We start from the raw sequence: 12389 nt of genomic DNA, 5'->3' as shown, positions 1-12389 counted from the left end.
CGGGTCCCCCCCGTTCTCGCCCTGGGCCCCCCGTTCTCGAGCTTAGTATTTGCATAGCCTCGGTCTCCATCTATCGCCCATCTGGGTGTCGGCTGGAAAATAAGAATATGCCATCCTTACTTGCAGGAAAAGCCCATATTTCTTTTGTTTATATTTTAATTACACACATGATAAATTCATCTTATTAAAAACTTAAACAATTCAGAACCATAAAGAGTAAAAAGTTATATTGTCCTCAAAACCAACCAACCGCCCTCCCCAAAGTCCACCGATCTTTACCATTTGGTGCACATCCTTCCAGAGGTCGGCTTGTGCACGTGCGTGTCTGCATTTTAGAGAAAGAGAAAATCTGAAGTTTCAGGACACTGAGGTGTGCAGGAAATGTTAGCTTATTTTTCTGTAATTGAACTTACTTTGTATTTTAGGTCCCTTTATGCCTGGTGGGGGTGGGGGATGGAATTCAGTCCATTCAGAGCTGTCCTAACACGGTGACCCTCCCCACACTCGTGTCCGGGCTGCGGGAGGGCTCAGGTGGTGCTGGGCCCCCGTCGCCCACGCAGCCGGCCGTGAAGATGCTGCCGCCGTCCGGTCCGTGCGGGGCACCGCTGTGGCCTCGTCACGATTTCAGGGAGTCCCGGATCCCACCCTTCAGGCTTCTCGTGGGCGTGTGGGAGGCACACGGAGGCGGGCAACTGCTGCGGGCGGCCTCAGCTCGCTGCCCGGGCCCGTTCTGAGCACCATGCCGCCTTGCATGGCCCTGGCATCTGCCACCCTTCAGGCTTCACCCTGGAGTGAGCGTAGGTCCCCTCTGCTCTCGGACTTCCCAGGCCCGGTTAGGTTCCCCCACGCTTCCTCTGCGGACACGGGCTCTTCAAGACCCGCCTCAGAATCGTTCCTTTGCTGCCTGTCAGATGCTCCCGATTCCGTCTGTGAACCGCTGACGCAGGCCGGGAGTGGGGCGGCCAGCCGTCGTGCTGCCCTGAGATGGGGAGGCTTCCCGGGATGTGGGAAGGGGTGCAAGCTGCGTGTGTGGGTCACCTTCCCTGCGGGCGGGAGCGGGGAGCGGGGAGTGGGAAACTCTCCAACTGACCGAGAACTCTTCAAAATCTCGTTTCTGGCATACGCTTTATACTCTACATCTTTCAGGGAGCGAATGTTTTTTGAAATGTACAGCAGAGAATTGACTCGTTTTTCACCGTTTCCTTTCATTCCCTCGTCCTGGAGTTCCGGACCGGCAGCTTCCCGGGGGCGCCCCGCCTCACCGCGCTCTCGTGTCTCCCTCGGATAATGCCTTTTGTTTCACTTTTCTGGTGATTCACAAACAGGTCCCTCCTCAGTGAAGTTCAGAAGAGGCTTCCCGGGCCCTGCACACCTGCTCGGGCCGCACGGTCGCTGGGAGGACGGGCAGGCTCGGGGAATGTGTTTGAACTTGCATCAATATTACCTTTTCTTCTAAAGAAAATAAATTAAGCGTTATTAATAGCAATTTATGAAATGACGCCAACAGCCACGCTCGCCCTGTCAGGTGGTCACAGGTCATACGTAATACGTGGTCATCCTGACGGAGGAGCGACAGCCCCACAGCTCAGGTGCGGACGACGGCAGGTCCGCACTGTTTATTTTTAGCTAATTGCGAAGTATTGCAAATTATGTATCCCTGGGTAAGTGGATCATGCAGGTTATATTATCTACATCCAGAGAAGGAAAACTTGATAAAATGCTCAGATGCCTTAAAACGTTGAAGGTTATGCCAGCCACGCAGGCACCGGAGAGGCAGGACCAGCCCCGCCCACGCCTCTCCAGCCACACGGGCTCCTCGCTGCCCTGAGGCCCGCCTCCTCCGCCCGCCGCTCCGCGCCCCCTGCTGGCCGCGCTCAGGCCTCACCCCCGCCGGTTCCCGGCGGTCGTTTCCGTTCAACTCCCACCCCTCCGCCTGCGTCACCGTACAGGTGTGTGAGTGACGTAGGGGAGATCGAGCGCCTTTGAAACCAGCAGAGAAACAGCTGCTGACACAGGTGAGGGGCCTGAGCTGCGGGGGGCCTGCCCGAGGGCTGGGATTGTTTCCGGACGCTTTGCTCTTTACCACCACGGCGGTCATGGACTTCCTTGAGGAAAACCTTAGTACTGCTGTTCAAATGTACATTTTACATGATAAATTCAGAAAAATGTATTTACTGTGAACACTGTAGAAACCATCATTTATCATGCACACACAGACTTTAAAGTTCGTAATGACTAGGCTGGTTTTAGAAGGCAGGTACGCACCAGCAAACACAAGCACACTCACTTCCTATTGTGATCAGTGCCCCCCACGCCTCCCCACACTCCTCACGAGCTTAGCATTATTCTGCTTCACATTTATTTGTCAGCCTCCTCCCCCCGCAGTGTGAGTCTCTCAGGGCAGAGGCCCATCCGCTTCACTTACCTGTGTTCCCGTGATGACTAGAATACAGTCTGCAATGTGGTATGTGCCAAATAAAGCAGACCCAGCTTTTACTTACTATGAATTGTTTATTACATATTTATTGTTATGATATTACATATATATATTTATGATATACTTATATAATACAGATATATGTTATATATTAAATACATGTTTATATACTTAAATATAAATATATACATGTATATGAATACATAGAATTATTATAAACAAACAAATTAAGAAAAGTACTAACAGCCCACCAGTATTTGTTGAATGCGTACCTTTTGGAATTCTTCACTGCCTTTGTCTGTTAATTTAAGTTCATATTTCATGTGTAGCATTGAATTATTAAAGCCTCTTGAGCAAATGAAGGCATAGCCAACAACTTAGGTGACATTCAGTAGACGATGACACTTGTGTTTTAATAAGTGCGTCCAATGTGGCATTAACGGCCCACACGTCCACCTTGTGTTCCCGCACACGGCAGTCCCAGGACACCCCAGTCACGCCTGCCTCCCCGTCCCTCACGTGTTCACTTGCTGCCTTGTCTTCAGGACCTTCCTTGAATGTTAGTCCCCACGCAGGCCTCCTACACGCCCCTCCCCGGGAGGGCGCCTTCCACCCAGGATCTCAGAGCTGTGTGATCACTGGTCTACCGTCTGCCTCACTAACTGGACTTTGCTCTCCAAGCGGGAGAGATTGTGCCTAAGCATGTTTGTATCCCTGGTACCCGGCACATAGTAGTTACTTAGTAAATGCTGCATGAATTAATAATCTTAACGAAGTCAGAGGGGGAAATTAGACTATATAAACAGAAAGTAGAATGGATGAAGATAACATTTTATTATGATACCCTACATTTGAAATACTGTGAATGGCATTACATTGTAAGTGGTGGGAAGTTGGGATGAAACCATCCTTAAAATATTTTAAAAGTTTGCAGTCTGATGAATTAGCTATTATTTCCAAAGGATTACACGTTAAAGTCTTTTAATTGAAGCAGAACATGAAAATGCTGAATGCGCTGGGCCAACAGAAGCTGCTTAGTGTTGACAGCACACCAGTGAATTTACTTTACGCATTAGAAGAGCACATCAGCAACCAATTACAAATGTTCCCTCGCAAAGGAATCTCTTTCTCACTAATTTATATACAGGCAATAGCCACATCCACTATAGAAAACAAGATAAAAATAACTCCACGTGATTATAAACAACTACAGTTACAAACCAGTACATTCTCTTTTTGAGAAAGTAGTGTAAAATTCAAATGTGGGTGGTAGTTTGATTACAGACTTCTGTCATCTTTCAGATACATTTCAAGAAAAGCACTGGCTAATTAAATTTATTATTCATCTTCCTTCAAATGAAAACCTATGCGAATTGTCCAAGGCAGATCATATTCATAAGGCAAAAAATACTACACTCTGAGTTGGCCCCAACCCACAGCTCTTTCTAGTAACAAAGGTACAGGTGAATTGCAGGAAAATGTGTAGGCAGAATTTTCCGGAGGACATATTCTGCATCTTCTTTCTCTTAGCAAATTAGGAATCTTCAAAGCTTTCACATGGAATGAAAGCAACATCTTTTTAGCTGAAAAAAGAAACCCCAGTCTTCATCTCTGTGACATGGCCTATTAGCGAGAAAGTCAGCAGCTCTTTGTGTGTTTTCCTGGAGTTCACAGTCATGCCCATCTGGTTTGAAATTGAGAATTCTCCCCATCTTAGGTTAACTGCAGGAGTGAAATTAGAAAGGTACATCAGCCATCTGCTGACCAGCTCACTGACCAGCCTACTGGGGACAGGTAGCATTTACCTCAAGGAATCTGATTGCAAAATTTTCACAGTAACCCATTTGTCTTCCCGATGCACCTCATCTTGTAGAGCCCGGCTACAATCTCCTGAACACATGGCAGGGTCTGCCTTCCTTTTCCATTTTTGTTATAATTTAAACTGCTGGTGGGCAGGGCTGTGCACTTCTGTCCTGTGTCTTTGGTTTGTGGCTGCAGAACACCTGGGACAGTCATGCTCCGTCTTGGACAATATTTCAGACGAGATTTTAGACTGGTCTTGAGCAATTTCACTGAACAATGTTAATTCCTTTCTATACCAGAATTCTCTTTGATCATGTCTTTTCAAGAGGGTTACTGATAATACAAACAATAGCTGTTTAAGGTTTACAAGAAATTTAGTGTTAAAAAATCTCATAAGTGGTTCCCTAAGTTATACACATCAGAAAAAAGTGAGCAAATCATTGATTACTAGGGAAGGTGCATACATTTTTAGAATAAATTCAATAAATCACCTTTCTTGGTATTCTGGGAACAGGCTGTTAAAATCTTGATAACGGGAATACTTCCAACATTAAGGTGGAATTGCCCAGATGTACCTCATTTCCCTTTGTTTTTCACCTTATATTTACTAGTCGCAATTAAGGTTTGAGTTTTGTTAGATGAATTTCATGGATTTGTAAGAGTAATGGTCAATGCTGTTGCCACTAAGAACTATAGTTTTTGCATCTGCCCTTTAGAAGTTTATTAAGGAACTTGTCACCCAAACAGAGAGCCTGGCCCAGCAGAAGGGCACTGAGTTATGGTAATGGTCTTGTCTAATTCTGCCGCCCCGACCTTCTGTGTGAGATGAGACATACTTAACCCTTCCAAGCTGCAGCGCGTCCTTACCTATGAAATGCAGTTACTGATTCCCCCTTGTGGAGTAATTGTGAAGGTTAAACCAGGTACTATAAGCAGAGTCCCTGGAACTGGGTAAACTCAGCAAGTGGTGACCATTAATAAAAAATAATACAGACATTAAAGATCTCATTAGACGATAGTTACAGTCAAGGCTTGCAGTGTACATTTTGAAAAAGTTTAAGTTTGAAATCAGTGAGCAAAATTCAACTTTGCCTTCACTCAACTTTCCACATATACTTGAAGACAGTTCATATTAACTGCCTCTCGCTGATCCTAGAAATGTCCTTGGTTGTGATGCTGGTTCTCACTTCCACTTGCTCCAAGGTCACGCACTGTTTCTTCCTTTCATCTGTTCTCCTAATGCAGCCTTTTGATGGTTGCTTCTGAGCCTATTCTTTGCACTGGGTGCAGTGAAATTTGAAGGCTGCCCCCAGGAGTGTGGAAGCCAGAGCACCAGGCACCGCTCAGGGACAACAAAGCTGGGGGCGAGGGTCACGCGACCTTGCCGTCCTTTGGATGTGCGACATGACCTCACACTTCGCCTCACCAGCTTCGTCATTCAGAAAATGAAAACACCTCCTCTTCTTCCAATAGGATTGTTATATCCAAATGAGGTAATGCATGTAAAATAATTTAATTCATAATAAAGAATGATAGAATGATTTGTTAATAATAGTATCCGTTGGATTTAGGTACTAGCTTGTTTCATAAACGTCTTTCCTGAGGACCAGCATTTCTGCATTTGCCGCTTATACATTTAACGGTTAATTATAGGTGTCATTTAACCGGGTGGCCTTTCTCCTTCCCGCTACATCAGCAGGTCTCTCTGTTGCACTTACAAGATTGTACAGACAAGATTGTGATTCTGAGCAAGCACGGAGCTTAGACTGAATGCTCATTCTCCTTCCATGTTCTATAGGAGGGGGATTGTGCTACGTACGCATGTGGCAACAGAGAGGCTCAATAACCTAAAGACCTCTAATATTCTCCTTTGTGTAGGAATCAAGACACAAAATAGTATCAGTTGCCTCATGATGTGCCTGAAGTGTTATTTTTTTTTAATTTTAGTGGCCTATGAAGAATCTGCAACAAGGTTTCTAAAAATTTCTGTGGGGTACCCAAATGTCCAAAGAATTTTCTAGACATAGGCTGATCATGTGACCACTGCTTGACTCAGCTTTCTGGGAATGCATCTTAGAGCGATCCAGCAGAAATTTCGGCATCCATTCTACAGCACGTTGCATGGATGGGTCCGAAGTGAGAGAACTTTCTGCTGGAGGGCACACTCATGTTCATGAGGAGCTCGTGGGATACGTGCAGGGTTGGCTGTGAGCACAGCAGGATGAGTGGCTCTTCTAGGATGTGACATTGGGCGTGTCAGAAACTTGCTCTCGAATATCCCCCCAGGTATAGCAGGTCTGGAAATGACACCGCTCAGATAGATAGCACATGGTTCCTTGGGGTTCAGAGGCAGCTGTAGCTGCAAAAATAGTCCCTCAGCGAAGAAAAGGTGAGAGCGCCCTGGCCCCGAGCACACGGAGAGGCACTTAGTACCTGGACTGTCCACTAGACAGCTCACAATGAATAGAAAAGCAGACTGACCCCTTCCTCCTGACTGTGGAGCCCACGTGATCAGGGCAGGCTGACCTGGCTCCGGGGCTCAGTCCTAAAGCAACAGCGTGGGCACTCCCGACTCCTGGGCAGTGAGTGTCCAGGCGCCCGAGGCCCATCCTCACCGGCACCCCGCTGCCAGTTGTGGGGACGTGGCCTCCGTGGCCCCAGCAGACTGAAGAGATGAGCTTGTCCCCCGGTCACGGGACAGTGGTCCCTGCTTGCTGGATGCCTTAGCGCCACCTGAGGACAATGACAACAGGAGGAACTGGGTGCCAGACGGACACAGAGAAACGCTGCCAGACCCTAAGAGGATGGAGGAAAACTTTTTCCTCCCCTACAATATCCAGACTGAATTTTTAAAATTTTGAGATGAAATTCACAGGCCGTAAAATTCACCCTTTCAGTGGTTTTTATATATTAGCAAAGTTGAACAGCCATGTCTACTTGTCTGATTAAGAAAATGTCTGAGTCCAGAACGTTCTCATCATCCCCAGTGGGGCACCAGGTGCCTTGGCGCCCCCACCCCTCCCCCACTCTGCCCCCTCCCGGCCCCTGGCGACCACCGGCCCGCTGTCCCCCCGCGCTCCTGTGAGTGTGGTCCTCCAGCAGGCGGCCTTCGGTGGCTGGCTTCTTCTTAGCATCGTGTTTTTGGGGTTCGTCTGTCTTGCCCGTACCTCCATACTTCATGTCTGTGGCTGAGTGATACTCCCTTCGGTGTGTTCACCCGTCCATCAGTTGAGAGGCATTGGGTTATTTCCACTTTGGGGCAATTATGAATGGTGCTGCTATGAACACCCATCTATAGATTTTTATGTGGGCACGTCTTTAATCCTCTTGAGGATATACCTGGCAGTGGAGTGGCTGGATCCTATGGTATGTCAGTGCCTAGTTTTTGAGGAATTAACAGAAGGTTCTCCAAACTGACCGCACCATTTCACACTCCCTCCGCAGTGTCCCAGGGTTCTAATTTCTCTACGCCTGAACAAACACTTGTAATTGTCTGACTTTTTAATTTTAGCTATCCTAGGGGATGTAAAGCAGTATTTCATTGTGGTTTTTTGGTATATATTTTTAAAAGCACTGATAAATCCAGATCGGGGACCTCGTCTGACTGTGTCATGAGGTTTTTCTCTGCCACCTTCTGGTTACCTTGTGTGATGCCTTCCTGAGCACTGCCAGGACAACCGGTAGATCAGAGGTGATCCATCCCCGGAAATCTAGTGGGCTGGTGGGCAAGATTTCTGTCAATGTACAGTAATTCATTTTTCCAATTCATTAGAAGCCCTAATTGACCATTCAATGTATCTTTGATTAGGGAAAATGGAAAATGAGTAAAACACTACTTCATAACCAGGGTTCATTTAGCAGAAAGCGTCTTTAGGAACATGGGCTTTGGGAAGCGGCCGGGGATGGAATGAGAGGGGCAGGGTCTTGGCTGGGGCAGTATTGCACGACGTTAAGGGCGCAGCATCTCGACACAGCCTGAGTTTGAATCCCTGCTCTACCACTGCCTGTGTGACTATGGATGAGTTATTTACCCTTTCTGATTCTCGTCCATCCATATCTGTCTGTAAAATAAGGAAAAGTTTCTTGCCTATTAGTGTTGTGGAGAGGATTAAGTTAGTCAATCATGTAAAATGCCTGAAACAGAGACTGTGACATAGTAAATGCCATGTAAGGGCCACTGTGATTATTGTTCTTGGCTAAACTACTTCGCCCAGGCCCTCATCTCAGAAAGGGAGACACGCAGGCCCAGGGAGATTCAGCCTTGCTCACATTACAGCCCAGCTCAGCTTTAACCCAGAACACACTTCTTGACCCTCACACTCCCACCCCACTGGCTCCTTGTGTGAAGAAGAAGCCAGTAAAACAAGAGCAAACGCTGAAGTTTCTGGACATACCTTCCTTCTTCCCATTGCTGTTTCTGCACTCAACTTCATCAGGATGAGGGATGGTCATGGCAAAGAAAGATGCTCTTCATCTTTAACAACTGCTGCTCCTCTCGGTGTGTCCCAGCTGAGCTCCAGTTCTGGACGTGCCTGAGGTTTTGCAGGCTCTGCTTTACTGACTCTGAGGCAGAAAGGAGCTTGATCAAAGGATGTGGGACCTGCTGCCAGATGCAACCAAGGTTTTCTTCTTAGCGCCATGCTCCTGTAATTGAAATAGTAATGATGGCTAATGATTAAGATGGATTTCTGCTGAGTTTTAATCGGTTACTTGGATAGAGACATTTATGTTGCAGAGAGAATAAGTTTGGAATTAAGCCTGCCCTCCAGTAATCTTGACAAAAAGAAAAGTTGACATTGCACTTCAAATAATGGGGCAAAGTGAGGATGATTCTTTGGAAGAGGCTCATTCTAAGACAGCAAGGAATACACAGACCCCTCTCTGTCTGAGAACACGTACAGTCACACCTCATTAGAAGCCAGAGGCCAGCTTAGGTCAAGAACTTTTAACATTTTGTGCCTGTGACCCACAGCAAGAACTACATTTGTATCACAGCCTAGTACACACACAGACACACGCACGCATGCCAGTGAATATTTATAAAACAATTTTACCCTTACTAAATGGAATGCATTTGGATATTTTCTATGTGATTTTATTTCCTTTAAAAAAGGCTAAATTGATTTTAGGATCCAGTTATCCAGTTATGACCTGCAGTTTGCAAATACCATGTTAAATGGATCTTGGGGTATCTGTCCTTATATCTCACACTGTAATAACCTTTAGTAACAAGAATGTTTAAAAACATAACTTTGACAGGCTGTGCACCCACCCTTCAGCTTAAAGTATTGAGGTCATGTGTTTAATGGGTATTCTTAGAAGGAAAATATTTGTTCTTTATATATTCCTCACTTCCTTCTGGAGATTATCCCACCCTCTAAATTGAAAGGAAATGCTTGTATAGGTTGAAGGGACTCTTCAGGTGTGTGCTGTGTTCATTAATGACTCATTAGTAATAAACCTTAGGTAATGTTATGAAAGAGTTAACTCTACTGTCTATTACATATTATAATTTTCACTGCATACAGATTCATTATTTCTAAAAATATAGTATTTTAAGTGGAAAAAGCAAGTTACAATAGAGTCTTTATCTTATGCTACTATTTGTACTTTGTAAAAAACTCCGTATGTACTTACATTCACACAGTGTTTTTACAAAAGAAACTGGTAACCGTGGCTGTTTTAGGAGAGGAGAACCGGGGCAGTGGGGATTCTGGGAAGGAGGCTTACTTTTTGCTGCATACATTTTTGTAAACTTTTGGGGGAAAATGCTAGTGCATAGTTAACACTTCTGTAATATAACAGAAATACAGTGTTCTCCAAGATTCCTCTCAGTCTAACATTCTAAGCTCTCCTTGTGAGCTCAAGGAGTCATTCTGTATCCGAAGCAAGTAGAACAAAACCCGGCCCTCCTGTAGGAATTTGTATTCTCAGAAGGCTGGGCATTGGCATACATATACAAGGAGGATAGAAATACATGGCCACTTACAGAAAAACTTAGCTATTTTTTGCAGATGAAGCTATTCTAGACAGACTTTAAAAAAATATCTTAGCCATTTTAAGTAACAAAAATTTTTTAAATTGTGTTAGATGGAAGTTTGCATAAGATGTATTATAGTTCCCCTACTTCACCAGGAACAGTATGAACACAATGGGCATATCATCTCCTTGAACTGTACTTACTAACTCAGCAGAGATGGGTCACAGTCATGTCCTCAGTCATTTGAGGTACATAGGGCTGTTTGTCCTAAATTTAGTGACTTCACTCTGCAATAGTTCTTAGTAGCTTTGTTTTTCTGGATTCCTCTGTAAATTGTATTGTTGGCACCTCCCAGAATGCTGACCTGGAGGAAGAAACTCTGCTCCATTTCCAGTTACCGACCTGTTACATACTAGACTTAGAAAACAGCTAATAGCATGTTTAGACCAGCATGCAAAGCGTTAATGGGCCCTGAGATCGGCCACACGTTGAATAGCATGCGTGCGTTCTAATGGTGGACTTCCTACTACCTGCTTCAGTTGCTCAGAGCTCTTACTTCTGTGAGTTCCTGGTTCTTGTCCTCCTAGTAGATGTGACTGTCTAGGAGCCTGGAGCATGTCCTGGAATCATCTAAAACGATGCGTGAGAATGGCAAGAAATGGAGGGAAGAACTCCCTGGCAAATATTAAAAGTGAAAAGCACAAATATGATGAGTTTTAAATAGTCACAGAATATTTGAATATTAGGGATTCTGTCAAGTATGCAAATCAATTATTAGAATATTAATTGAAGAATAGTTATAATTTCATATTGTTCAAGGAAAGAAAAAAACAGTAACAGATGCTGGAAAGAACAATATTCTTGTCCATATCACAAACTGCTAAAAAAAGAAAAAATAAAATTGGGACAAATAGCTTTTCTTTTCTTTTTAAAAACATTACATTCATATGGTACATTTATATCCGTCATCTCATGTGTTCCTCACAGTCTAATCAGGGTCATCAGCAGCTGAAGACCGAGTGTCTCCACCCTGCTCAGCCCTGGTCACACCATCAGGACACAGCATGAACGATGTCCCCTGGGCATGGGGCACACGGCCGTGGGCAGTCCATTCCCAAGCTTCCTTCTCCCATGAAGTTGGCTAGTTTTGTGACAACATGGAGATGAAATCAGTGAGTTTAATGTCCTAAAGCAAATTCTGGGAGCAGGAATTTAGGATGAAGCCTTAAGAACGGCTATGGGTTGACCCCCTTGCCCAGCAGCTGTGCAGAGGGCTTTCTGATTTGTCCACTGAAGGGGATGCTGACCTCAGACCTCGGACGCCACCAGAGGGTTCGGAATGCGCACCTGCCTGTACAGTTTTGAGGCTGTGCGTGAGTCCCATGTAGCCCTGAGAACAGTGCAGCCTGCAGGCTGGCGGGGCTGAAGGGCTTCTGCCCAGGGCAGCGGTGCACCCTGGAGCTCTGAGGCCTGGTCTCCTGGTGGGCCCGCACGGTCTGTGTTTATGTTCATAATGATCTGAAAGAAGGAATGAACAGAATGCTGACCGCAGTTGCTGTGCTGAGGAGACTCAGCTGGGAGGTGTTACAAAGCTTTGGTGAATGGCCGGGATATGAACAGCAGTATGGCTCAGAAAGACCAAAACAAGTGAGAAATGTGGGATGAAAAAGAATGGAGCTGCTCTCAGGAGGCAAACAGATAACCTGGCGCGAATCCCCAGCAGCAGCTCCCCGGGAAGAGCGGAGCCTCCCCGGCAGGGGGCCGCCTGGAGCCCTGCGAAGGAGGAGGGCTGGGGAGACGCGGACATCAGAACAAAGAGTGTGCAAGACTGGGGGGTGGCGTGCCGCGGGGGGAGGAAGGTCGTGCGTTTCATGCAAGGGTGGCCAGCATTGCTCTGAGACAGTGGCATTCAGTGTTGGGCACCTGAAGAAACAGCACAGACCGTCTCAGAGGGACCCCAGAAGATGGTAGAGGAAGAGAGGCATTGGTTAATGGGGAAGAGCTTGGGGGTGTGTCGTGGGGCTCCGCGGGGGACAGAATGACAACTGGTTCACCCCAGGAATGATGATGGTGCGTACTGTCATATTTAGGTATCAAAATGTAAAGAAAAAAAGAACATATAAGGGTAAAATAGGTTAGAATTAAGTAACAAGAAGAGAAACAAAAGGT

The 12389-nt window shown here is 45.9% G+C and overlaps 1 protein-coding gene across 3 annotated transcripts in view; it reads left to right on the top strand.

The window, feature by feature from the left end:
* Positions 1-12389, top strand: part of LOC130680652 (spidroin-2-like) — a 140933-nt gene that overhangs the window by 104218 nt on the left and 24326 nt on the right. The gene's annotated exons all lie outside the window — the stretch shown is intronic.

Source organism: Manis pentadactyla, chromosome 14, assembly GCF_030020395.1.
Source record: "Manis pentadactyla isolate mManPen7 chromosome 14, mManPen7.hap1, whole genome shotgun sequence".
In the NCBI taxonomy this organism is placed as follows: Eukaryota; Metazoa; Chordata; class Mammalia; order Pholidota; family Manidae; genus Manis; species Manis pentadactyla.
This window is presented reverse-complemented; position numbering and strand designations above follow the sequence as displayed.